The sequence below is a fragment of the Thamnophis sirtalis genome, unplaced genomic scaffold (assembly GCF_051295495.1).
Source record: "Thamnophis sirtalis isolate CommonGarterSnake01/CBP01778 unplaced genomic scaffold, rThaSir2_p1.2 scaffold_9, whole genome shotgun sequence".
NCBI lineage: Eukaryota > Metazoa > Chordata > Lepidosauria > Squamata > Natricidae > Thamnophis > Thamnophis sirtalis.
In genome coordinates, this window is record NW_028261389.1 from 20,996,017 (window position 1) to 21,023,492 (window position 27,476).

Genomic DNA, 27,476 nt, shown 5'->3' on the forward strand with positions numbered 1-27,476 from the left:
GGAGGAACATGGGCAAGTCCTGGAGTCCGGGGAAGGCTCTGAGGAGGGCTCTGCATCGGAGGCAGAGAGGGGGCCAAGGCTATCTGGCAGTTCTCAGCTGTCTTCGGGGTCAGATATCAGTGAGGCAGATGAACAGCTGGAACCTGTTCCCAGTGTGCACATATGCAGAGTTGCCAGACGAAAGGAACAGCTGAGGAACAAAGGCCGATTTGGGAGTAAAGTCACAGGTGGATGGTGAATGGCCCCTCCCATAGGGAATAAAAGAGGAGAGAAAGGGCAGAGAAATTAGTTCATTCCTGCATTCTTGCCAAGTATTGCAACCTCTGGAAGATATCCGCCTGGCCACTCTTCAAGCCTGATGAAGGTCTGTAACAGAACTATCTTGAAAGACTGAGGGCCAGGACTTTGCTGGAGAGGAATTTACTGTAAATTAAATAGAAGGGGTTTATTGGGACGAGGACTCGGCTTTGTGCTGCTAGAGAAGCCTAAGTCAGAACATATGCATCTATGTAGTATGTGAAGGGCATTAACTATCATTGGGTACATGCATTCACTGAAAGAGAATAAGATTAATGTTGTGGGTGGAACTTTTTCTTTCCCTCCATTTTTTCTTATTTATGTTTTAGCATTTTAATTTTGCTAAACTTGCTCTGTTAATTTTGTGTATTTGTTTTTATATATAACAAAAGCAGCAAGGCTTTTATATCCACACAAATGAAAAGACTTACAAATTCCCAACGGAAGAATGGATACTAGTGAAGTTAATGGAATTGGCAGAGATGACAAAATTCATTGCTTTGATTAAAGCCTTTGTCTGTATCTACTTAGAAACCACTTTCGCTTGAAAACTTTTTAACTTTGAAATTTGACAAATCTGTTTATGAGTAACTTGTATCTACAGTAAAGAAAATTGGAAATTACTTTTTTTTCCTCTTTTTTCTGCATTTCCAATTTGTTTTTTTCTTTGACTCCCCATTTTTTTCCCCTTTAAAGTTTTTCTGTTTCCAATTTTATCTTATTTTGAAACTTAACAACATTTTGGACCATATCTATTTTTTTAAAATACATATCCTCTCTCTTTCTCTCTGAGAGTCAGCCAGTGATTAAAGCATCAGACTAGAGACCGATAGGATGTGAGTTCCAATGTCACCTTAGGCACAAAGCCAGCTAGCTCACCTTGTGCCAATCATTTTTTCTCAGCCCTAGGAAGGAAGCAATGGCAAACTACTTCTGATGGACCTTGCCAAGAAAACTGCAGAGACTTATCCTCATATTCATTATGAGTCAAAAACTGACTTGAAGGGCTATTATACACATGCATATGTGCGCACACACTCCAAGTAACGATGCAGTGGTGATTTCAATATCAAGTAATTTAGCTCAAGTGAATGCTTTATTATGTAACCATTATTTGGGGGGGGGGGATGGACAATAACATGAACAACATCTATGCAAGCTGATAATTTGCTTGCCAGACATTTTTTGTATGTTACTTTCCTTCAAATTAAGACATTTTGAAATGGAGAATGTTACCTAATGTTACTTAATATTACTTAAAATCTATCCCATTTCATTATTTCACCGCTTTACAGCTTACTTGTTATATGTTGATATTTCTGAAACCATATATATTATTCCCTTCACTCTTACTCTTTATTTTTGCAGTTTGACATGTTTACATTTCTAAGAAAAATGGCACTTGAATTTTAGCTCACAATTTGGCTCCAAAATAGAGCTGTTAGATTCATAAAAGGCTATTTCTAATTATATTCTCCATTGATATGTTAGAATCAGTTCTCAAATGAGATCAGGAAATTGCATCTATGCACAGTTGCCAAATGAACATTTCAAAAATGAAATACTGCTGTAGATACTGTACCAGCTCTGAGCATTTCCACACATTTCTATTTCTTTCCCCAAATCTTCAAAAAGCAATTTGAAACTAACCCACAATTATCTTTTTTTCTGCCAATTCCAAAATTCAGAAAGCAAACAGAAAGCATAATGAATCAATACATGTTCATCCCCTTCCCCCCACTTTCAGCTGGTCAAAAGAACAATATGAAGAACATAATCCAATAGGGGTCTTAATTTACAAGTTACAAATAATTGAACAAAAGTCCATCACCTCCACTCTTGACAGGTAAACTTAGGAAGGAACAACAATCATTTGGATTTCAGGAAGGGTAACATAACAAAATATTGAAAGTCTCTTAAAATGCTTCTCTGAATAAACTTATATCTAGTTGTAATTTAGGTGGAGTTATTCCCTTCCTCATACTTTCCCCTTCCTCTGGAATAATGAGTATCCATTTTCTATAATGGTCCAACTTTCTGCTACTTCTCCAGGTTCCCATGATCTTGGCTCAAGATTCCATCACAACATTTCATAAGGATGAACTAAACTCATAGTGCCACGCATTCATATTTTTCACCAAAGGTATTTCTAGGCCTCTAGAGTCATGATCAGAATGCACTACTGCAAGCTGCTTCTACTGACTGCCAGCTGCCAGCAGTTTTGCAGTTCGATTCTCACCAACTCAAAGTCGACTCAGTCTTCCATCATTCTGAGGATGGTAAAATGAGGAGCCAGATTGTTGGGGGCAATAGGTTGACTCGGTAAACTGCTTAGAGAGGGTTGTAAAGCACTGTGAAGCAGTATATAAGTCTAAGTGCTATTGCTATGCATTATTCAGTCTGGTTTACAAATTAAAGTGTAAAAAAAAAATCAAAGTTTTCCTAGCCATGTCCCCATCTTTCCTTTGTGACATTTAACACACAAACACCCTCCATGAGTAGTGGATGAGTAATTGTAACATGTTATTCCATCAGACTCAAATCAAAATCTTCCCCTAATCTTTTGTGATTATGATAAATCAGCACTGTTCACTGGTTTGACAGCTGTAAGGAGAAACAGGCATATATATATATATATATATATATATATATATATATATATATATATATATATATATATATATATATATATATATATATATATATATATATATATATATATATATATATATATATATATATATATATGTGTGTGTGTTTTTATTTGTGCTGATAAATAAATAAAGGAAGACTAGTATAGATCTATTTCAAGCTATTTAGCTCTCATCAGCTAGCCATATCCTTACTGGGATATATATATATATATATATATATATGCCCTTTGTTATGGTGTGTCATATATACTGTTGATGGTAAGGTTATTTTTTTCTTTTGACATTCTCTAAAATGACCAATTCCCTACTTTTGTGTATCTATTTTTATGTACTGTAGTCCAAAAGGTTCACTTATAGAATTAGGGGGCTGGAAATGTTTTCTAGTTTTATTAAGAAAAATATACAGCCCTACTTCGGCTAAACATTAACTCTATCCTAGTCATTAGGACACAAGAAAAGGCCAAGCAGCAGTAGTAAATAGATCTTGATCAGGGGGTGTCAAACTCAATTTCATTGAGAGCCACATCAAGGTTATGTTTGACCTTGGGGGGCCAGGGGGGACGTTGCCAGGGGGGCATGGCCAGGTTAATGTCACTCGTGTCAAGGGTGCCTATGGTGGTCTGAGTGCCCTTCCAGTGAAAACTGGCTCTCGAGCTCTGTTTCAGCTGTGTCAGCCTTCCGCAACCCTTTTGCAAGCCAGCAAAAACGGAACCAATGGCCCTCACAAGCTCTGTTTTCAGCTATGATGGCCTCCTGCAATTTTCTGCCAGTGAAAACGGAGCTCGGGAGCTTTCATGCAGCCCTCCCAAACTCTGTTTTTGTTGGCAGAGGCACCTCAGGTCGGTCCTTCACTGTTTCCAGAGTAGCCCCATGGGCCAGATCTAAGCATCCTGTGGGCCAGATCCATCCCCTGGGCCTTGAGTTTGGCACCCCTGATTTAGATCTTCCAAGCTGGTTAGACCATAACAAACACATATCAGGACAGTTGTGGATTGTAACAACTGGTAGGAGCCAACATTGGCTGAAATGTGTGTGTCACACTGATAGATTTATATCGAATAATCATTTCAGAGAGCTTTCTTTTTACTTACCTTGAGACAAATAACTTAAACAGGGCATGGAGCTTCCATTGATGGTCTTGCCTGAGGGTGATTTGTGAAGCCACTTACTGAGATCTCCTCTCAACCTTCTCTAGCCAAACTCTGCCAAAAGTGTTCTAGGCCACCGGAAACCAAAAGAGCAGCGGGCGATGGCGTGCGTGCCCACAAAGAGGGCTTTGCGTGCCACCTCTGGCATGCGTGTTCGCCATCATGGTTCTAGGCAGAGGATGCCTTATCAGGTTCACACAGCATGACTTAAAGTGCATCTCAAACAGCAGTGGGCTGTCTTGTGCCTCTTCAGGATGCTTTACTTCTCAATACCAAAAGGGTTTTCCTTAGCTTGAGTTTGTTTTCTGAACTGCCTCTGGCAGTTTTTCTGTGTGCCTAAGGCAGCAGCAGATGAAGAATGTGTGTAGATAATGATGACTGAAATAATTAAGGTTGGCTTAAAGTGATGGCTGGTATCCCATCCAAGAAACAAAGCTGCTACTAGCGATAGACATCCACTTCGCCGCTCCAGTAGCTACCACATCCATCTAATCAATGAGTACACCTGAATCAAATGGTAAAATTTGAGCTGGTAAAATAGACTGTTCCTCTTCTGGTTACTAAGAGGAGTCACACTCTTTCTCAACCTAACCCATTTCCTATCGAATAGAAAAATAATACAAACTGATGTTGCCCGATATGTTTTCCCTCCCCCACTTGAAATAAGGGTGGACAATCTGGGCCTGCAGGCAGCACAAAGTTACCAGCCTTCTGGAAATGCAATTTAGCCAATTTTCAGGATTATCTTATTTCCCCCACAATTCACCTCCAATATCTCCAGATGATCTAATATGGGGCTAAATTTTTCTTCGCAAATTTCCTTTCAACTTCAAACCAGAGGTGGTTTTCAGCAGGTTCTGACCAGTTCTGGAGAACCAGTGGTGGAGATTTTGAGTAGTTTGGAGAACCAGTAAATACCACCTCTGACTGGCTCTGCTCCATCTATTCTCTGCCTCCCGAGTCCCAGCTGATCGGGAGGAAATGGAGATTTTGCAGTAACCTTCCCCTGCCACCCCCACCAAGCCACCCCCACAGAACTGGTAGTAAAAAAAATTGAATTCCACAACTGCTTCAAACCATTCAGGGAGGTTTATTCTTAAGGACTGCTTAGGGTGAAAATGGAAACAGGTTGCTTCTCAAAGGGTTTAACTCCCACTCTTAGCCTTAAAAATGCAGAAAAGGGCCAGAAATAAGATCTGTATCAGGGTTCCAAGTAACACTCCCAACGAAAGAAGACTCCAAGGCTTAGATATGTCATATTGGCATATCTGGGAAAACCCGAATCTGAAAGTTTCCAGGCTTTCCCCACTCAAATGAAAGTTCAAGACTCAGCAGCCACATGACCATCACATGGTCCAATCAGGCACCGTCCCAACTGGATATGCCTCCCAGTCACCTCATTGCAGCTGCAGGGAGGTGGCCTTGACCCTGAGAAAGGAATGTTATTCTGACTATATCTCACCCATACTCCATACAACCCCCCCTCCCAATTTCCCACAGTAGAAAAGGTGGCAGGCCTGAAGGCCCAAATGTAAAAGATGGCTTCCAGATCTGACAATCTGTCTTTTCTAGTGATATGACATACATCCTTTCATTGAGACAGCAAGTTATGGTTCCTAAATGGTATAAAGTTACCTAATCCCTGTTCTGAAGGAAAAGGATTCAAATCAGAGATGGGTTCCTACTAGTTTGTCCAAACCAGTAGTGGTTTGTTGGCTGGGTCGCTGGAATTGGCAGCGACCTAGGCTTGCCATGCCCCCAAACCGGGTCTCCAGGTGGCGCCATAGGTGTCACCATCTTGTTTTTCGCTTCTACACCTGCGCAGAACAATTTTTATTGGACTGTGCATGCGCACACAGGACGCCCAAAAGCAAATTGGCAGTTCAAATGTAACATAATTACCTGGAATTTTAGGCTTCAACGTTAGCCTGGTAATTTAGGCCTCTTTTTATGCTTAGGAAACCATTTTTCCCCTCTGAACCAAGACCATTTGAAGTACAAAGAGCTAGTCTGTTCAGAACAATTGGTGTGTATTCTGAAGTCCATTGTGAGAAAGGAAGGGATGTGACTCATAAATTCGCCACTTGTGGAATGTTATCTGGAATCAATGTCTTCTATTATTTGATTTGTTGCTTCATGATGTGCCTAAAATATCTAATGTATCAAATGTATGTAATTCTATATAATAACTTGACCTCTTCTTATAAACACTTTTTGCTTTGCCTGAAGTACTTCTGGTTTGTGGAGTAGGGGGTTGTGGTGAAAAGGCTGAGGGTTCTCTCTCAAGGTTAGGGACAAGTTTTTTTCCCCAGCTGCAAGCCACTCAGGTGCTTGAGTTTCAAAGGCAACAACATCTATTAAATCACATCTTCTTATAATCAGCCTGAAATTTGAGAGAGAAACACTGAATACCTTTGCAAAAAGGCTTTTCCACCCATTCCTGCAATGTAAATCAGAAGTACTTCAGGCATGGCGAAATTCAATTTTTTTTACTGCCGGTTCTGTAGGCATGGCTTAGTGGGCGTGGTGTGGCTTGGTGGGTGTGGCTTGGTGGGCGTGGCAGGGGAAGGATACTGCAAAATCTCCATTCCCACCCCACTCTGGGGACAGTCAGAGGTGGCATTTGCCAGTTCTCCAAACGACTCAAAATTTCCACTACCGGTTCTCCAGAATCTGTCAGAACCTGCTGGATTTCACCCCTGACTTCAGGCAAAACATTTATTAAATATGTGTGTGGGGTTAAGTTTTATATATTGAGTGAAACATTTGATATATGTGGTATGTCAAGGTGGCGCAGTGGTTAAATGCAGCACTGCAGGCTACTTCAGCTGACTGCAGTTCTGCAGTTCGGCTGTTCAAATCTCACCGGCTCAGGGTTGACTCAGCCTTCCATCCTTCCGAGGTGGGTAAAATGAGGACCCGGATTGTTGTGGGGGCAATATGCTGACTCTGTAAACCGCTTAGAGAGGGCTGAAAGCCCTATGAAGCGGTATATAAGTCTAACTGCTATTGCTATTGCTATTGCTATGTCAGAAAGCAATATATCATACAATAAAGGACATTGATTAGACATGAGAAAAGACATACACCCTTACAATATGTTGCATCTCCTCCTTCACCATCGGGGTTTGTTTCCTTAACACTTGCAAAACTCAAGGGCTTCGGAATACGGCCTTATGGTTTGACTGAAGGTCGCTGAAAGGGCTAGATTTTGTACATCAAAGGAAATGGTTTTGGAAAGATTTCTCAGACTTCCAAAATAGGCATGGATGCTCTGCTAAAATGCTAACATCTCCTTTATTAAAACAGTAATAATAAAGCCTGAAAATCCAGGAAACAAGTCCATAACTTGATAGGCTTCAGTTAGTACCATGTTACTGAAATATCACTTGTTAACTAATGATTGAGGCATAGCCAATATACCATTTTCCTTTTTTTTTTTTTTAAAGAAATTAAGTTTTAATGGCAAAACAGTGCTGCTTCTGGGCATCTAATGATTAAAACAGTGCAATCCAATCACATCACAGAACTAAAATAACTGGATCATCAATCATAAAAATCACAGCAGAATTTAATCACAGTTTCAAAAGTTCTAGACAATATTTTTTTTAAAAAATTGCCAGAGGCTAAACAGGTTTAAGAACCAGGTAAATTGTCCTGGAAAAGCCATTTCAAAAACTAGATAAACCTTGACTGATTGATTCAGTGGCAGAAGTGGCAGCTGCTATAAAAGTATAGGCATTCACTATATGAATGTTATGATGTCATCCCCCTCTCCAAAATCACAATAAATGCTAAACTGATCCCTTTCCATTTCATGTTATTGTCAACGTTCACTTCCTCATCTGCCAATCCTCCCTTCAAGGTCCCACTCTATTCAATTCATACTTCTTCCCATTCCTTTTCAAATAATCCGTCAGCAAGCTTCCATACCCAAGTGCACATTTCGAGTTAACATTCTTCTGACACTTAATTTCTTGTGATCCTGTGTAAGATAGCAAAGGTTTCAAGCCAGAGGCTCTGCCATTGATTTGGCTCTTTCACCTGCTTGCTAGCCTGCCAAAGAAGGTGACTTGTAATCAACTTTCTGATGCACTTCCACAACACCAGTAAAAATGCCCAGAGGGTTTTACTGAAGTTACAGTCCGCTAGGAATCAGCTTGCTGTATTCAAGCACAGTGAATTAGCACTGCAAGAATAGCCTAGACCAGGGTTTGGCAACCTTAAACACTCAAAGAGCCACAAAGGTCCTAAATGGAAGCTCCCGTTCAATTCTGGAGCCGACCAGAAGTTCAGTTCCCCCTTCATAGAGTCTCCTCCTAGCGTGGTGTCCTTTTTCCTCTACCGGTTGTAACTGAAAGCCCTATCAATTGTGCCACCGACCAGTGACAGGGAGCTGCAGCAGAGGGATGAAAGAGCCACATGCGGCTCCGGAGCTGCAGATTGCTGACCCCTGCTCAGTCTGAGAATAATTTGTCAAATCTGATGAGCCTTTTCACCTCCATTTAATTAGTACATGACATACCTACCCATCTCCATGATTTCCTCCATGCTATCTAGCTTGAGGACCTTGTCTGGATATTGTTTGCTCCGACTGCTACCAATGCTAAATTCATCAGACATTTAAACTGAAGCCTTAGACTTTTCCACATGAATAAGTAATTTTATCAGCATACGTAAATTGTGAACTCAGATTGGGATGAGCAGTTATTTCCAGCTGTCCATGAAAAATATCTTCCGATCTTTGCAGAAATCACTTGTAAATCACAGTCATTATTTGCTAGTAATTTGCTAGTAGTTTGGTGTTACTGCCAAGGGTCACTTGAGGAATGGAGCTACATATGCAAAAGTGACATGTATGGTTCCACGAAGACCTATTCTCTGAAATATTTCTTCTTGACTTGTTTTAATAGCCCATTTGGAGAAAATGCCAAATCAGGAGGTGGTGGAGAATATTCAGCAGTGTGATAGAGTTCAAATATTTTTGCAGCCAGATTTTATTTACCTCTAAAATATGTAAAAACATTCTCCTTGTTAACAAAAATGTCTTCAAAGTTTTAAAAAAGCTTGAGACTCACTTGCATCTACACATACTTCAGCCTTACCATTGGACATAAAGCCCATATTTATCCACTTTGTTACCTAAGTCTGGTTTTGAATCTTGTTTGTAGAGGATTTTTCAAATTGATAAGTGACAGCCGCCTTCTGCTTCTTATCTATCATGGTCCAGAAACTCTGCTAGACCTTCCTTTTGACCAAATTGGGTAGAATGACTTCTACCATCCTATCAGGGAACTGCACAAATATCCCTCTTCACATCCTATGTATGTCCTTGTGGGGTAGTTTCAGTGTAATCCTTGAGCCATATACTCCTTTGCTATTGTCCCTATAGGCAATCCCAGGAAACTTTAATTTACTTTATACTAAAAAAAAAATCTTGGTGGAGACCACAACTTCTATGTCAGTGTTACAATGGTTGCCCTAATTAAATCATGAGCCTTAAGCCAAACTTCAAAAGAAATCCAGTTATTTATTAGAAGCTTTGTGTCCGCACATTCACAAGTGAAGCCAGCTCTGACCCCACATAATTTACACCCCAATCATGACCCTGTTTCCCCCCTCCCCCCAAGGTGTGTCATCAATCACATTCATCAATGGAGAAATTTCACGGGTTGTAGAGGTCATTCCCCTCCGGGCCGCTGTAAGTAACCCTGGGATATAGCCTTGAGAGAGATAAGTCTGGAATGTGCATCTGTCTTTTGCTGCTGTGCCGTTTCATCGGTTTCCCATATCCCTTTCCTATGGCAACTTGAGAGCAGGCCAGGGATGATTTGTGAGTTGACATTCCACTTGTCAATTCTCCTGTCTGACCAATGCTTGAACATATCCCTTTAGGTTATTATTATCATTAACAATTATCTCTTACGAGGAGGCTGTAACCTTATAAACTTCTGACCTTGCCTTTAAAATGAGGGGATTAGGGTCTTTTTAAAAAAAATAAAAATACAATCTTGCTTTATTTTATGTGATCTGGCTGTCATCAGCAGCCTCTCAGTACTCCTGTGATGGAGATTCCTTCCCAAATAATAGAAATGGACAACCTTCCTCTTTTACTGCAGAATGTTCTTTGTTACCACATTTTTAAACAATTCTACTCAGTCCAAGTTGTTCATTTTTAGCCAACCCATTTGAATTTACACGAATAATTTGAGATGAATAGTTTAATCCAGAAGTATTTTCTTTCTAGACTACCTGCATTTTTGGTGTTGCTTATCTTTTTGTGAATACTAACTACAAGTTTTGTTATTGAAGCTGATGGACTCCACAGTTTTATTACTTTGGTTCCTAACCCATTTTTGTATATATTTGATTATTCCTAATAACAATGCTCTCTCTTTAGCCCGTGAAGCCCCGTAAATGTGCTAACCCCTCCACCACACATCATCCCTGGATTAGAAATTCATATTGACCATTGGATTTATGTATATCAATTCTCCTCCACTTTTTGAAATGGGGATGGAATTAAAAGGAAACGAAAAACAAAAATGATAACAGGAGTGGGGAATGTTGTGCCTTACACCTTTCACTTCTGTTGTTGACCAAAAACCTACAGAATAAACTGATAATGGAGATGGTAGATTCAGTTTGGGGAAACTTTCAAGACAAAGATGGATGTATATTTTGAAGAATTTTTGAATAATTGAAAAGCCTTTTGTCACTCTTTCCTAAACACAGATTGGACTTCAAGCGGTGTGTAACCTACTTAGATTCATCATGCAAATATTTTAGGTATTTTAGATATATCAATATACCTTTATATTTTTGTTCCAAACTAAAACAAATTTCATGATTCTGGTATAAGAAAAAGAATATTTCACCAATTTTGGAAGAGCAGAATTGTTACCCACATACCGTAACTGCCTTACACAAAGTTGCAGTATCATAGAAGCTTTTCAGCTCAAGGACTTAGACATATTTCGCATTATTTGCCCCAAGGTTTGTAGCTGCAAAAACAAGAGGGTATTACAAACTCTTTTCCCCATAAGCATTATTAGCCATTTCAATTTCACTACATTTGTTCATAACACCCGGTCAGAGAAATAGCAGATGTGAATGACTGCTTTCTGTGCAAACTATCACACACAACTTGGCAACTTGCCTTGACTTGTAAACTCAGCACAATTCAATTTCTTAAACAGACTTCTCTAGAGGTGATAAAGAAAATTTAATTTGCTGTTGTTATTGCATCTGCAAATGTCTCACAAGTGAAACTGTTCTGGACTGTGAATGTACAAAGGGAGATTCAAACATCAACATGTGCCTGAAGGAAAATAGTAGTAAATGGCTTTTGTTGTAGTAAAACAGAATCCTCACTCAAAGACCCACCTCTCTCCTTTTGTGGATGAATTTCTAAAAAACGTTATTTCACATCCAGCAGCTTCATTTGGAGAAAATTATGGATATGAAATGTTCCTGTATGTAAATTAGAAAATTGTGTAATATGAATTTCAAGGTGAATATGAAGTTTCTTGTTCAGGATAAACTTCTTTACTGAAGATGGTAAATGAATTTTGAGTAAATAAATCTCAGACCTGTTCCATATATCAGTATCTGTTGGACAGATGGACGTATACTGTTGCATACTTAGTTCATCTTTAATATTGTTGACAAAGATTCTAGTGCATCTGCCTAAAACCACATCATGACATAAGAACAGCCCTTTTAGATCAGACTAAGGGCTATCATTACCCAACACTTTGTTTCTTACTGTAGCCAACCAGATGCTACAGGGGTAAATAGAAGCTAGAGACATATATTTTTCACATTATTTTGTCTTGCAAATGTTATGCATGTACTTGTTTGTTTAATACTATTAATAATTTGCCCCATTCTAAATAGATTGGAGGAGTAATACAACGTTATAAGCCAAAATAATACCATTTTTTAAAACCACTGATAAACAATCAAAAACTTAATAAGTGCCCATTGATCAAATGACAAAACATCCATTGGAACAACATTGCTTTGGCTAGTTTATGAAATGCCAATATTGGATATGTTATCTTTACCTTGGGGAGAAGGTATCCATAGAATTGAAAAGACCCATCATCTAGTCCACCGTCCATATACCTTGCAAGGAGAGAGAACTTTAATAGACCCTCTAGACACTGATATATTCTGCTGTTGCACCATAAAGGGTTTAAAAAGCTACAACCAGCGGTTTGAAATGGGCCAGACAGACTCCTGGCAAATAATGTAGCAGAGTAGATATTATTTTGGACTTATAAAGGTAAAGATCCCCCTTGCACATATGTACTAGTTGTTCCTGACTCTTGGGTGCGGTGCTCATCTCCATTTCAAAGCTGAAGAGCCAGTGCTGTCTCCATGGTCATGTGGTTGGCATGACAAAACGCCGAAGGTGCATGGAATGCTGTTACCTCCCCACTAAAGGTGGTTCCTATTTTTCTACTTGCATTTTTATGTGCTTTGTAAATGCTACCAGTAGGTTGGCAGAAGCTTGTACAAGTAATGGGAGTTCACTCCGTTACGCAGCACTAAGGATTCAAACTGCTGAACTGTTGAACTGCTGACCTTTCTGATTGACAAGCTCAGCGTCTTAGCCACTGAGCCACCGCATCCCACATTTTGGACTTATCGGGCTACCTCAGAAACCTTGCTAACACATCTTGTATCCTACCTCCATTTAGGGATTATTACAATAGATAACTGGGTCTTAATCATGACATTAGTTATTATTACTACAGCATCACGTTGGATCATAACTAATGCATCATCTGGGCCAAAACTCCCCATGTTACAGCTTCCATGCTTGCTATTTAAGTAGGACCTAACACTCTGTAGAAGCCCAAAATGAGAAATTGATTCCTTGGTTCAGGAACAATAATTTCAGAATTGATGTTATTGAATTGCTATGATGTTTATCTTGATAGGATTTAATAGCTTCTTCTGAGCCAAGGTGGCGCAGTGGTTAAATGCAGCACTGCAGGCTACTGCTAGATCAGCAGGTCAGCAGTTCAAATCTCACCGGCTCAGGGTTGACTCAGCCTTCCATCCTTCCAAGGTGGGTAAAATGAGGACCCAGATTGTTGGGGGCAATATGCTGACTCTCTGTAAACCGCTTAGAGAGGCCTGAAAGGCCTATGAAGCGGTATATAAGTCTACTGCTATTGCTATTGCTATTCTGCCTCAATTAAACCCACTATCAGCCTTACAGACAATAACCACGACCAGGTAAACTAATTCTAGATAAACTCATTCTTACAAGTAACAGAATCTTGAAAATAGGGAGGGTCCCTTCTGGGCTGCTTACATCATCCACATTTCTTCATCCCCCACCATTCTCCTAAGTTGATTAGGCCATTTTATTTTATTTGACCATTTCCATGGCTGCATTTCTTCTCCCTGTCTCCCAAAGTCATTCACACATACTGTTATACCCACACACCAGTTTAGGATTTTAGCAGCATTTCTGGCTCAGCTCATAGTGGCAATGTGTAACCAGTTGTCATTACTAGCATTCTGACAATTGATCCCTCTCCTCTGGCAGTCATTCTTTGCAGTGGCACCTCTTACTCTCAATTCCCTTGCATTCCATCTGAATTCATTTATCATTCAATTTCTTTATTAATCCTTTGGTATACTCTCTCCGGAACTCACGAGGTACCTATTATTACATCTTATAGCCACATTCTGAATCAGTCTCGCCACCAAGACTTTCAATGTTGAGTCAGCAATGTTTAGTTTTGCCTTATTTTTCCTTCTCTCCAGCTTTATACGTTATTTCTTCCATTTATATCCTGCTGCAATCTTTTGACTCTTGGCAGCTCACATAGGGAAAATATTAAAACATCCATGAGACATTTTAAAATTGCAATGCAGTCGCTAAATCATAAAACCAGACACTGCCTAAGGGTGACAAAGATAAATATAAAAGATGGACTAGTACTGAATAGCACTGGGAACTTTCTTTGAAAAAGCTCAGGTTTTAACATGGAATTGAAAGTTATCAAGGAGAAGGCCAGATTTATCTCTTCCAAGAGATTCAAGAAGTTGACTTGAATGCTAAGCCATAATTGTATCTTCAAGTTAAAAACCAAAATTTTAAACTGAAACTGCTGATAATGGGTGTCAGTCAGACACATGGATCACTGCATTCTACACCAATTGTAGTTTCTGAATTGTGTTTGAAGCAGTGATGAAATGCAATTTTTTTTACGACTGGTTCTGTGGGTGTGGCCTGGTGGGCATGGTGTGGTTTGGTGTGTGTGGTGTGGCTTGGGGGGGCATGGCTTGGTGGGCATGGCAGGGGAAGGATACTGCAAAATCTCCATTTCCACCCCACACCAGGGGAAGGATACTGCAAAATCTCCATTTCCACCCCACACCAGGGGAAGGATACTGCAAAATCTCCATTCCCACCCAACTCTGGGGCAAGTCAGAGATGGCATTTGCTAGTTCTTCGAACTACTCAAAATTTCCGCTACCAGTTTTCCAAAACCTGTCAGAACCTGCTGGATTTCACCCCTGGTTTGAAGGTAACCCTATATAAAGTCGAGGAGTTGTGAGTTACTTTAAGTGCGACCAGGTCCTCTTTGACCTCTTGCAATTGACACACTATCCAAAGCTGGACAAAGCCCCCCTCCAACTGCCGTTATCACCTGCTGCTTGAGCAGACACCAATGAGTTCAGAAGGAGCTCCAATTCAAAGGACCTGTGCCTGCCCACCCAACATTAACACTATTAACTATTGACTCAGTGAGTAGAGAACCTGGGTGAACCAACAGAAACTCCTTGCTGGAATGTAACTCCAATCTGTTTCTTTGTTGTTTATTTAAATTTATTAGCCACTCAACACCAGTGACTTCCCTCTTTATTCAGGCCTTATAGCCTCCAGGTATTGGGATAAGATGTCCATCGTAACCCCCCAGACAGGCAAAATGGGAATATGTAACTGGATATCATCCATAAATCAGGGTCTACCAAATTGACATCTTATCCTCCACTGCAGCAAACCAAAATCAAGGTATCCTGTTTATAACGCTGGGTTTTTTAATACTATTCCTCCATCTTTTTTCCCCTCTTGTATTAAGGTATAAGATGTACGTCTAAAAATATAACATGGCTGGCCTAGGATTTCAAGTAATTTTTCTTAGTGGGTCAATAGTTGCAGTCATAAAAATTATTATAATCCTTTTGGTCAATGCCCAGGCGTTAAAGCAACAACTTCATGGCTGTGCTTGCAAATGTTAAAATTTCTCTTTTGCAACGTTAAATGCTCTCATTCAGCACATTTCATGCCTTCTTTTCACTAAACCGTTTCAAGCAAATTATCTTTTTGCTTCCTGCTAAACAGTATAATTTGCTTCCTGCACTCATGGCAGATGGCATGGTAAAAACACAATTTCCTGACTATAACAGAGCATTACCGCTTCCTCCACATGAAAGAGGCAAGTGGAAAGGGGAGAAAATAATTTCAAATGATGCTTGTCCACAGTAGAGGCAGATTGTCAGTCAGGGCAGTCAACCCCAGATCATCCTCCTTTCACGCTTCCTTCAGGCTTTGACACCATAGAACCATGATGACGAACCTATGGCACATGTTCCAGAGGTGGCATGCAGAGCCCTCTCTGCTGGCACATGCACCATTGCCCCAGATCAGATCTCTGTTTGATGAGCTTCTGTTTCCCTGTAAACAATGAAACAGAAGCTCACGAAAGAAAAAGAGCTTACCTCTTGCTGTGCTGCTGGTGTTGGGATGCCCAGCCTCCCGCCGGCCAGCTGGTATTCGGGTCTCTGCTGCCTATGTGCACATGTCAGAGCATGCGTGCATTTGCGCTCACACGCACACCATGAGCATGTGCATGTGCATTGGGCACTTGGTGTCTAAAAGGTTCGCCATCACTGCCATAGAATATGTACATCTCTTTCCTTGCCATCTGAGGTTTGCTTGGCCCTATTCTGCCATTTTCAATGGGTAAGGACCAGTTCACATATAACAGTCGCCTTTTGGTTTCTTTAAAAACAGGTGAAACTCGAAAAATTAGAATATCGTGCAAAAGTTCATTTATTTCAGTAATGCAACTTAAAAGTTGAAACTAATATATGAGATAAGACTCATTACATGCAAAGCAAGATAGTTCAAGCTGTGATTTGCCATAATTGTGATGATTATGGCTTACAGCTCATGAAAACCCCAAATCCACCATCTCAGAAAATTAGAATATTACATGCAATCAATAAAACAAGGATTGTACATAGAACAATATTGGACTCTGAAAAGCATAAGCATGCATATGTACTCAGTACTTGGTTTGGGCCCCTTTTGCAGCAATTACTGCCTCAATGCAGCGTGACATGGAAGCTATCAGCCTGTGGCACTGCTGAGGTGTTATGGAAGACCAGGATGCTTCAATAGCAGCCTTCAGCTCTTCTGCATTGTTCGGTCTCATGTCTCTCATCTTTCTCTTGACAATGCCCCATAGATTCTCTATGGGGTTCAGGTCAGGCGAGTTTGCTGGCCAATCAAGCACAGTAATCCCACGGTCATTGAACCAGGTTTTTGTGTTTTTGGCAGTGTGGGCAGGTGCCAAGTCCTGCTGGAAAATGAAGTCAGCATCCCCATAAAGCTCGACTGCGGAAGGAAGCATGAAGTGCTCCAAAATCTCCTGGTAGACGACTGAGTTGACCCTGGACTTAATGAAGCACAGTGGACCAACACCAGCAGATGACACAGTTCCCCAAATCAACACAGACTGTGGAAACTTCACACTGGACTTCAAGCATCTTGCAGTGTGAGCCTCTCCATTCTTCCTCCATATTCTGGGTCCTTGGTTTCCAAATGAGATGCGAAAGTTGTTCTCATCAGAAAAGAATACTTTAGACCACTGAGCAACAGACCAGGTCTATTTTTCTTATCCCAGGTAAGACGCCTCTGACGTTGTTTGTTGTTCAGGAGCAGCTTGACAAGAGGAATACGACATTCGAAGCCCATGTCCAGAATCCGTCTGTGTGTGCTGGCTCTTGATACACTGACTCCAGCCTCAGTCCACTCCTTGTGAAAGTCCCCAACACTTTTGAATGGCCTTTTCCTGACAATCCTCTCCAGGCTGCGTTCATCCCTGCTGCTTGTGCACCTTTTTCTTCCACACTTTTCCCTTCCACATAACTTTCTATTAATGTGCTTTGATATAGCACTTTGAGAACATCGAACTTCTTTTGCAATGACGTTTTGAGGCTTTCCCTCCTTATGGATGGTGTCAATGATGGTTTTCTGCACAACTGTCACGTCAGCAGTCTTTCCCATGATTGTGATTCCTACTGAACCAGACTGAGAGACCATTTAAAGGCTCAGGAACCCTTTGCAGGTGTTATGGCTTAATTAGCTGATTAGAGTGGGACACTTTGAGCCTAGAATATTGCATCTTTTCACAATATTCTAATTTTCTGAGATTGTGGATTTGGAGTTTTCATGAGCTATAAGCCGTAATCATCACAATTATGACAAATCACAGCTTGAACTATCTTGCTTTGCAAGTAATGAGTCTATCTCATATATTAGTTTCATCTTTTAAGTTGCATTACTGAAATAAATGAACTTTTGCACGATATTCGAATTTTTCGAGTTTCACCTATATACTGTCGATCTAGATATGCATAAGCATGAGGTGATACATTTGTAGGCCTGTATATTGTAAACAGGCAAGGCTTTGAAGGTTTATCATTTTGTTTCATTTCGTTCATCCACTCATTCATTCATTCATTCATTCATTCATTCATTCATTCATTCATCAATTAATCTACCAATCAAATTGATATAGCCACCCATCTCACAAAACAAGTGGCCCAGGACAGTGTACAACTAAGTAAAAATAATTATTCACAAATGCAACTATTAATATTAGAAACATTAAAACTATAAAATGCAAATGAAAATAAATAAGTGGGGCTAAAATAAATAAATAATGAATGAATGAATAAATAAATAAATGTCAATAATAATAATGGAATCACCTCGCTGATCCCCCAATTCCCTGGAGTCCCCAGACCTGATGGCAGAACCAAGCCTTGAGGAACCTTTGAAAAGTCAGGAGTAATGGTGCCAACCTAACCTCCGGGTGAGTGGAGGATAGGCCACAGTGTGGGCACCACAGCCAAGAAGGCCCACCTCTGCCTAGGGTTTACCCATGGTAGCTCTCCAATCTCGCCTAGATCTGGTAGGATGAGATGAGGTCATTGGGAAGAGGAGTTCCCTCAAATAACCCGGTTTCATGCCATGTAGGGCTTTAAAGGTCAAAACCAGCACCTAGAATTGGACCTGGATAAAAATCTGGGAAATAATGCAAAGGTATAATATGTAATCTACAAGGAACACAGATAACTGCCTGAACAGCTGCATTTTCCAGATACTTTTCAACAGCAGCCCCATGGAGAACATACTGCAATTGTTCAACTAAGATTATATTTTTACCTCTATTCCTTTCTTTCTCCCCTTTATCTGCATTGCCCTATTGCCATAATGGGGAATGTATGGCATGTGTGCTACAGATGTGGCCACGTGAGCCATTGTCCCAGCTCAGCTCCACTGCACATGCGCACCTGCCTCCTGCTGGCCAGCAGATTTTCGGGTTTCTGCCGCACATGCGTGGGATGTGTGTGTTGTGCGTGCATGCATGGGGGGGTCATGCACAAATGGTGGGGGCTGGGGGAAGCACGGGGGGTGCAGTGCAGGCCACCCCATGGCCCATTTTTGGTCCCAAGAGGCTGCAGGGAGGCCTACTAGGCCCAAAATGGAGCATGGGGGTGTGTCACACGTGCATGCATGGGGATGGGAGGAAGCACATGAGTGATGTGCATGTATGCACAGGGGTGTGTGGGGTGTCACGCACCCATTGCACTATGGGTGCAGGGGCAGGCGTGCTTTTGGCATGAAACAACAAAAAGGTTAGCCATCACTGCCCTATTGTATAGGATTATACAAACCCACTCCATCTTATTTATACATCAAAAATGTTTCCTATATTTTGATTTGTTCCTGATAAAATGATATCTGAGTATGAACATTAACACTGCTAGAAAAAAAAAGTGATGTAGTTGAAACACTAAAATTCTGTCCATTGTGTTGCTGGTAGAAACATACATTGACATACGAATGTACACAGGAACGTACATTGACATACGAATGTACACAGGAATATGTATTGACATACGACAGACATTCTGTGATAATACAATCATTAAATAGCAGCTATTACTGAATCAATTGTTGTTTTCAACAGTCACGATTGCTAATTTAAATAATAAATGACATCAAAAGATACATATGCATTTGAATTAAAAAATGCTCAATTTCTGCTATAACCAATGGCCCTCCAAAATACTGAAATGGTTTTTGCCTAAACAATTTTTTAATCTTAATAAATTTTCCAGGAAAAAAAGAGTAAAAAAAAGGTGCTATCTGATCAGCCATCCATCATGCAGTTCTTTTATTGATTAATATTTATGAAATATTTATTTATTGAACTAGCATGTTGCCTGTTTCAACTAATTGACCTATGGCAGTTTATAAGAAAAATATAAAATATCCTCAGTAAGGATATTGTGATAGCAACATTCAATCAACATACAGTATTAAAACATTTATTCTGGATTAAAAAAAATAAAGTATTTAGAATATTTAAGAGATCGAACTATGATAACCAATCTGGCCTCCATATATAAAGAAAAAAACCCACATTAGAAGCAAAACAGTCACTTCTGCCTCAGATAAACACCAGGTCAAAAATTAGAGGAGAGGAATCATAATTGATCACTCTGGAGTAAAAGTGTATTATATTCTGAGACCAAAAGTGGCAGTTCAAGGTTTGCAATTGAAGTAGCTGCACAGTCTACTAGTGATCGGAGGCCACTGATTATCTTTGCTGAGGACAAACTGAGATTATTCCGTGTCTCCTTGCATTTTTGTTTAAGGTCAAATATGTTTTGATCAGACTCTGCTTCGTATAAAAAGGATTCCACAGACTTAAAGAGTTTCCTGAAGCAATTGCTATTGTTTTCATGGTATTATTTGATTCTATTCTGATTCTGCTTGCTGCCACTCTACTTGTGGCTTTCTAACACATGTCTCCCATTGATCACCCAGGGGAAGTTGTTCTAGACTAGTAATGGCTAACCTTTTCGTTGCTGTGTGCCAAGAGCGTGTGCGCATGTGTGCGCATCCATAATGCAATGAACGTGCGACAACCACTGTGCCCTGCCTCACACGCATGTGTGACCCTCCTGCACTCCTCCTGTCCCCATACATGCGTGTGCATCTCCTGCATGCACCCCGCCCTATGCATGTGTGGTAGAGACCTAAAAACCAGTGGTCGGTGGGTGGCACATGCGCATGCGCAGTGGAGCTGGGCTGGGGTGATGGCTGGCATGCCTGGAGAGGGGGCTCTGTGTGCTACCTGTGGCACGCAAGCCATGGGTTCGTCATCAGAGTTCTAGACTTTTCCCAGACCTTTAGCAATACTTTTCATGCTATTTGGATCCAACTGTGAAAGAGTTCAGTGATGAAGAATATTCGTTGTACATAGAAGTTTCCTGGCTCAAGTGCTGAACTTTGCACCATATTTTTCAGAGTATAAGACGCACCTTTTTCCCTCACAAAAGAGGCTGAAAATCTGAGTGCATCTTATACACTGAATACAGCATTTTTTGCCTCCCAAAACCCCGCCCCCTTTGCCAAAATGGCCTTGCATAGCCTTTAGGCTTGCAGAGTGCTCCTGGGGGCTGGAGAGGGCTGAAATGAGCAAAAACCGGGCCGTTTTTTGCTCACTTTTGCCCCCTCCCCAGCCCTCAGGAGCATTCTATAAGCCTCCTAAAGGTAATGCATGCCCTTTTTTGACAAACAACGGGCCCGTTTTCACATAAAATGGGCCATTTTGGCTCATTTTTGCCCCCCACCACCCAGGAGCAGTCTCCTAAAGGCTATTCATGCCCTTTTTTTGAAAAAAAAAAAAAAAACCAGGCCCGTTTTTGCGAAAAACGGGCCATTTTAGGGAGGTCTTCAGAGTGCAAAAACTTTTTTTTTAAATTTGCCTCTTCAAAATATTTGTGCGTCTTATACTCCGAAAGTTAAAAACCTGTGAGGAGCCACACAAAAAAAGTAATACAAAATGTGTATAAGGAGACCTTGAACATCTGCATTGTTCAGTCTACTTACTACAGTAGTCTAATAAGCATACTTTCTTAATATGAATTCCTCACAATGGCAATCCTCTGAAAGAAGCATTATAAGCAATGCAGCTTCTTACCATGAGAGTAAATGCAAAGTAAAACAAAGCAGGGAACAATGAGCCCAAAGCTGTTTTGTTCAATAACGTGCCAGAGCTTATTGAAGGGGTTACAAGCTGCTTTCCAGCACACTTGTTCTGGAAGAGATAAGCTGACTAGTGGGAAATCAATCACTATGAATTTTGATAGCAAAGCCTGCTGAAGTAATTACTTCAAACATCAATAATCCTGTTCACCTGCTAGTGAAATTTTCAGTCCTGCTGAAGGTTAAATGAATGCCATGGGGCTCTTATGTATTTATTTCCCCATGTTTTGTTTTCCCTTTCTACTTTTTTTTCTTGAAATCCACCCAAAAATTCTAATGAAATTTCACTGTCACAACATCTCTCTTTCGTTCTCAAGTCGTCACATACGATAGCAACAGCAAGAGCACTTAGACTTATATTCTGCTTCATAGTCCTTTACAGCCTTCTTTAAGTGGTTTACAGAGTCAGCATAACTACCTCCAACAAGCCGGGTCCTCATTTTACCGACCTCAGAAGGATGGAAGGCTGAGTCAACCGTGAGCTGCTCAGAATCAAATTGCTGGAGTGAGCGGTGAGTTAGCCTGCAATACTGCATTTTAACCATGTTGCCACCATGGCTCTTCTAGGTATGTTCAGAGTGTTGAAAGCAGTCTCCTCCTGACTTCCTCAAACACATTGCATATGAAATTATTTCAATTATTCTACCAGTCAAAGACAGCAACTACCTTAAATCCACAAGACACCCAAACAGGTAATGCGGTATAGGAGACCGTAAGAGAAGCAAAGTGGTAAAAGAGAAGATGCAAACAAACTTGTATAAGTTTCAGGATGGTTAATATTAGCAATAGCACTTAGACTTCTATACCGCTTCATAGTGCTTTTACAGCCCTCTCTAAGTGGTTTACAAAGTCAGCCTATTGCTCCCAAAAATCTGGGCCTTCATTTTACCGATCTCGGAAGGATGGAAGGTTGGAAGACTGAGTCAACCTTGATTTGAACTGCCAAACTGCAGCTAGCAGTCAGTTGAAGTAGCCTGCAGTACTGCATTCTAACCACTGCGCCACCTCGGCTCTTACAAATGTTATAATTAATACTGTCACACATTTTAAAATTCAAAAAAATTAATAAACATCAAGCGAATGGCACTAAATACTACAATTATATTAATTTATATGCATGTTGATTACCATCAATCAGCAACACGAAATTACTTTATAGTGCATTAATTTGAAGGTCCTTTCAATGCTGTTTTCTCCAACGGTCATGTTATGACCCAAAGTAGCCTGGTGGTAAATTGTACCAATTCATAACATGTCAACATTGTGACAGCCATCTGGTATCATCATGAACATGTCAGTTGCAACATTTGCATGATGACATCCCCATGCGTATGTCACTCATTGCAGCTTCTGAGTTCTTTATTGAGAAGAAAGGAGATGATGAACTTCAGTTACTAATTTCTAACTTGGAGAAAAGAAAAAGAAATAGAATTCCGAACAATCTTCTGCACTGTGAAATGTAGATTCTGTTTTCTCCCTTATGGCTGTTAGATGATAGTTATCTGCTGTATAAGGATATGCCATGTGGGGATAACCAGGAATTTTATGGTCTTTAAATGCCACTGAGGCACATTGATAATGCATCATCTAGCACATTGATAATGCATCATCTAGCAATGAGAATAGTTAGACAAAAACATAGTCTTCTTCTCCAGAAACATTTTTATATAAAAAAACCCAGCTGTTCCTTGATTAAGGATCAATTTTGTCTTTTAGTCTTGCTTCTGCTCATATGGAGTTGCTTCTCATCTCCCTGTTGTTAGGTGTTTAAATGTTACTAGGCCTCCTACAACATCTTCTTTGTCCTATCAGTCTTTTGATCCCACTGGAGTGACAATGTAGCTATTACTATGTGATTGCTGCACAACTACTTTTATCCACAGTCATTTCCATGTTGTTACCTGGTCATGTATATTTGACATGTAGTTATAAGAATTCCAGCTTTATCAATATTTATTTATTTATTTGTATCCTACCTTCATCATTTATACAAATAACTCAAGGTGGCAGACATAGCCAATACTTCTTCCTCCTCTTATTTTCCTCAGGGAATGTTTTATTTCATACTGCATCTCCAAGTCCTGATGTAGAGGTCTTATAAACAAAATTCTGAAAAACTCTAGAATGTTTCAGAGGCTTTTCGGAAGTTTCTTAAAGAATAGTAAATCTACCTGACAAGTAGTTTATAGTTTAATCCACTATTAGAATAGCAAAGTTTGAAATCCTGAAATGGTAAATTCAATCTGAAATCCCTTGTGAGAAATCACTGTACACAGGTAATGTTAGAACTACACTGTGATCATTATATTAAACATGTATTGATGGTTTCCTCACAAGCCACACTATACTTGTGATAATGTGACTGCTGTTGATCTACCACAGGGGTGTTAATCTCAGTTTCATTGAGGGCTGCATCAGGCCTATGGTTGACCTTGGGGGGATGGGTGGGCATGGCTGACTGGGTGGGTGTGGTCAACCAGGTGGTGTGGACAGCTTGACGCCACTCCCTAAACTGCTGGCATGTTTCCTCTTTGCACTGGGTAGACCGGGCCAAAGCGACATGGACCGGCCCCTTACATTTTTCAGGATCCGATCCAGCCCATGGGCCTTGAGTTTGACACCCCCGATCTACTATTATACAGTGGTACCTGAGTATTTATTTTTAATTAATTCCGGGAAGTGTGATTAGTACAAAAAATGATGAGTACCAAACAAATTTTTCTCATTAGGAATAATATAGTGAGTTACAAGGCAGCCAAAGCCAAGTTCTAACTTGTGCAGATGAATAATGAGTACTGGGACAAAATTTTCATGTCAAAATGAGTTGAGTACCAAATTTGATGAGTTACAAGGCAATTGAGTACCAAGGTATCACTGTACTTTTTTTCTATATTACTCAATCTTGATTGAATTCACGGCACTGAGGGAGAAGCAGACAAAGACTAATACTTTCACAAGCCAGAATTGATTTTCACTGTGAAATATCCCCCAGGAGTAAGAATTTAGCAGTTCATACAAACTGTAATATTAATGTGCAAAACTTTGTGCCAAAATGACACAATGCTTTGTAAACGGGTGATCTATTTTAATAGTTATTTTCTTCTAAAAATGAAGGAGTTAATTTTGGACAATAATGCTTTTCTCTTCTCCCCCCCATTTTAAAAGAAATAAGATAAAAATAGATAAGAAGCCACAACTGGAAATGGAAAAGTGCCACAATTCAATTTTAAATACATGCAATTAATATAACATGTAGTTGAGTTTTAATGGTAACTGCACCACATTTATGAGCAGAAACCTTTCTTGTCAACTGTGCATTTTTTATAATATGTTGAAGAATAGCATGTAAATAGCGAAATAGGGCACAAACCTATATTAGCTCCCATTGTGACAGTAATATCTCAGTCTGTAACGCTGAGTACCTTAAGGTTGTGTTGGCATTTTGCCATTAATGAAAATGTATGACAGAGGTTCTCAACCTGTGGTTCGTGGACCCCTGGAGGGCTGCAATGTTGTCACAGGAGATCTGCGAAGGCTTGAAGAAATGTTATGATTTAAATATTGAATTAAGTCTTGGTGGCCAATGGCCGTGGTCCGTGGCCCCAAAAGGTATTTATAGGGAGTCCATAGTAAAGAAAAGGTTGAGAACCACTGATGTATGACATTCCGCCACCAGGAACTGAAGCAACTAGTGGCATCATATCAGATACATGGATGTATCAAACTTCCAGCTATAGGTCAGTTTTTGAGTCAAATTAGAGGAATTTATGCCCTGATTGCAGATGGGAGTGGCTATGCTGCACTCTGAAGCCATTCAGTGGCAATAATTAATCACTTGCTCAGTTTACAAGTATTCTTTTGGAAGAATTAAGTGAAAACAGAATCAAAGGGAAGTGATTTTTGTCAACAACTTGGGTCTTTTTTTCCCCCTTATAAAAATTTCCTCCTGCGTTTTTCCTTTTTCATTCCCTAGGATCAAATCTGGCATCAAGACAGCAAGCATGATGACAGGGGGAGGGGCAAAATACATGATTTTGGCAAAAGAGTTGCCCCCTCCCCCCAAAGAGAGGGGGAGCTAAACTGGCAAATGTTCCTCAGCAATTCTGTCATCTCGTTCTTGTTCATCGGCCATATTTGTCTACTGCTGTGTTCTCTTGCTGTCTCTACAACAACAAAAAACCCCACATGAAGGCCGGTGACGATCTCCCTGTTGTCATGACAACAGAACCAGGATTGCTAATAACCAAATTGAATGCAAGGTCTGCTAGACCTCCGAACTATTAGGATCCGCCATGTATACCCCTCGTCTTGTTAGAAGCCACTGTGATGAAATAATATAGCTAAGGTAAATAGAAAATATATAGATGAGCAGTACACCAGTAATTCTCTTTCCAGATTCCCCCATATACATATTCATGCGAACAGATGTTCTTCTAGATATCTAATTTTTATTGTTATTTTTATTTATTTATTTGTCAAGCATGTATAAGGTAACAGGTATAAGTATAAGCATGTTTATGAATACATGAAATGGGTATGACTAAATGGGGACAATAGGACAGAGACGGTAGGCACTTTGGTGCACTTATGCACGCTCCTTACAGACCTCTTAGGAATGGGGTGAGGTCAACAGTAGACAGTCTAAGGTTAAAGTTTTGGGGGTTTGGGGAAGAAACCACAGAGTCAGGTAGGGCATTCCAGGCATTGACCACTCTGTTGCTGAAGTCGTATTTTCTGCATTCGAGTTTGGAGCGGCTGACCTTGAGTTTGTATCTATTGTGTGCTCATGTATTGTTGTGGTTAAAGCTGAAGTAGTCATTGGCAGGTATTGTATAACAATAATATAATAATTGTTTTCCTCTGGTTAAGGCTTTCTCGGTATAGATATACTTTTTTTCCCTGAGTGTATGAAAAATAAAACAGTTAAAAAGAGGTAAGGAGAATACGCAAATGGTGGATACTACATGTTTATACAGTAGAACCAAGTTAAAAGAATCAACAGGTGGAAGTCTATTCTTTGTGCTGATTTCATGGAAAGGGACAGAAATTGTGTAAAAAAGGAATATGCCAGGAACAAGATAGCATAGCAGTACCTGACAATCACAATGATGAATCACCGACAGAGATATTTGGAATTGGTAAAGCAAAGAACTTTGGATTGTAATTTAAAATTGAGAAATATGAATGTTTCCACAGAAGAGTAAGTCTCCTCTATTCTTAGCTTTAAAAGTAACCTTCCAGTTGAGTTCCACTCCTGATAATTTAGATGGACACAATTGTTCAGTTTCCTTGGTATCATAAGGAATTTATTTGTCATTGCCTTTTTCTAGATTTTTAAAAAACTTTTTTTTTTGAGTCTTCAGCTTTAGACTAGAGAAATTGCCATTACAATTTTCAGTGAAGGCTTCTGGAAATGTGGGGGATAGTTACATAATAATTTGGGAAGGAAGGGAACTTATTTATTGAAATGATAAAACGAGAGTGAAGGTTTTCACACATGTACATATTTTTACCAGAAGAATATGACATTATTATTCCCTATGACATCTCTGGTTTTGAAGTCAGGGAGTAGTACCAGAAGCAATAAAATTCTGGATGAATCATTCATTGTCTTGCATTCGATATAAAAAAACACTCTTCATTTCATCCAGGAACAAGTTATAAGAGGAAGGAGGACAGAGGCTGCTGTCCCTGAGGGTGAAAAATGTTTTACTGTTGTCATTATTAACAGCTTTTTGCTTATCTCATTCTGAACTATAAGTATTAGCTATCTCTTAATTTTATGTTAAAATTTGATTTCAGGACAAACGGCCCTATCTGAAATTTTAAGGAAACAAAAGATAAGTCCAAAACATACCTGTTCCTTTGTTTTAACCAGAAACACATATTCAAACTGAGCAACTTGGCAATACATTGAAGAAATTCACTAAAGCACCTTATTGGTAGAAAAAACTACAGGACCAGGTATGAAATTCAGCAGGTTCCAACAGGTTC

General features: G+C 39.9%; 1 protein-coding gene across 1 annotated transcript in view; it reads right to left on the reverse strand.

Annotated features, from left to right (window-relative positions):
• TMEM178B (transmembrane protein 178B) overlaps nt 1-27,476 on the reverse strand; it is a 355,126-nt gene that overhangs the window by 73,020 nt on the left and 254,630 nt on the right. The window lies entirely within an intron of this gene.